The sequence below is a fragment of the Poecilia reticulata genome, linkage group LG22 (genome assembly GCF_000633615.1).
Source record: "Poecilia reticulata strain Guanapo linkage group LG22, Guppy_female_1.0+MT, whole genome shotgun sequence".
In the NCBI taxonomy this organism is placed as follows: domain Eukaryota; kingdom Metazoa; phylum Chordata; class Actinopteri; order Cyprinodontiformes; family Poeciliidae; genus Poecilia; species Poecilia reticulata.
The window spans coordinates 5,118,272-5,120,338 of NC_024352.1; positions in this window are offsets into that span (position 1 = coordinate 5,118,272).

Genomic DNA, 2,067 nt, shown 5'->3' on the forward strand with positions numbered 1-2,067 from the left:
GATGGATGGATGGATGGATGGATGGATGGATGGATGGATGGATGGATGGATGGATGGATGGATGGATGGATGGATGGATGGATGGATGGATGGAAGTCATCATTTCGAGATAGTCATGTTTTTTGACTTTCACAGTCATAATGATGAGATTCAAAGTCATAATTATGAGTTACAAAGTAAAAATTTTTAGAGAAAGTTATAACTTTGACTTTCAAACTCATCTTTACAAGACGCCGGGGCAGACTTTTTTTWAAAAAAAAAGAAAGTGTCTTTTTATCTTTTTATTCTTGACTTTGAAAGTTAAAATTGACTTGAGTCTCATAATTATGACTTTGCGAGTCAAAATCCTGACTTTTATGTTTGAAATTACGACTTTTATTCTCCTAATTATTATTATAAAACTCATAATTATGAATTCCTGTTTGGCTTTTTTTTCCCATAGCCTGAAATTTTTACCCATTTCATTTTTCTTAAATCATATTAGATAAAAGCCATTTGTGAACAATAATTTTTGAAGACCAGCCACAAAATCCAAGTTAGATTTAGGTTTGGACTTTGACTGGGTCTGTAGTAATGAGCCACTGTTATATTAATATTTCAAACATGTGTACATAATGGTTAAATAATGACATGGCCACTAGGTTTTCAATTAGTTTATACTGTTTACTTGGAATGTGATGGTATCTGCTCTGCTAGTTTTTTGGAACTTCCTTCCACTTTGCAATTAATTATGCACGGTTTGTTGAGGGTCTATCACAACATCAATAAAATACATTAAAGTTTGTTGATAAAATGTGACAAAGTGAGGAACACTATTTCAAAAAACTAAGTTTTAGGCATGTTTAGCCTAACTTCACACCTGTGATGTCTGATCCATCAGACAGACGTGTCGTTACAAGACCAGCATTCTCGGTGGAACTGGTTCATAACTATATGTGGCAGCGTTCATACAGAAAAGAATAAGATTTTGGAGCAACATATGCTGTCTCCAAGACATACGTTTTTCCCAGGGACATTTATACATTTTTAATAAGTCAAAGCAAAGCCCCATTGTGCTCACATTACAAAGGCATGGCCTGGGGAAGAGCACGGCCTGCTGTCTTGACTCGCCCACAGTACGTTTTCTTGGGGGAAATTTCCAAATCAAATATGAGAGCACTGACCCTGTACTGTCGCAAACTTTACAAAAAACATTTAACAACAGGACAACTAAAGGTGTGTGATAGTTTATGCTTTGGTATCGATCTGATACCAAATGAATACTAGGTCAGTATCGTCGATACCAGCATTATCAATATTGGCACTTTTTTGCTATTTAAGTTTAATGATATATCATTAAACTTTTGATCTTTTTATGTGTATTTTTTCTGGTGGTTTTTCCTTTGAATTATTTTTGTTATAACATAGGACAGAATTTGTACAAAGTCCACAGGTGCCTGTAAAATACTTTAATATGTTAACATAATAAAAAAATTTAAAAATAAAAAATTTTGAGTGCTAAAAAAAAGATAATTTGAAAGCAAATCAAAATGGTTTTTTTTCTGAGGTAGAGTTGAGAAACTTCAATACAAAAAAAAAATTCTAAACGAAATCTGAAAGTAAAGTATCTTTCTTACCACACTGATGTGATACTGATATACATTTGGTATCGATATTATCGATATTTTGGATTTATCCATCCACCACAACATACTGCAAGATGTAGCTTTTCATTAGGTATCAGTGTGAGAGGCAGAATCACATCATTTTTTTCATTTACCTCTCTATGGATTTTTCTTATTTTTATTTAGATCCATAAAATAACATGATTTTAAATCTGTATTGAAAGGCTGTTAGTTGTGATGATGTTCTAAACCGGGAGAGGGACCCCAAATCAAATTCTGCTCAAGGCCCTATACAACTTCAGAACATTCCTGTGAAAAATAGGATTCTATTACTTGAGATTAATTTCCACTCAAAATGACTCGCCTGCTGATTTCTGAAGGCAATTTGTTTCATTTTTCACATGTGTATTTGTAAACAATGGAAGGACAAAATAAAAGATGTATTTTTATTCTGTTTCACAAT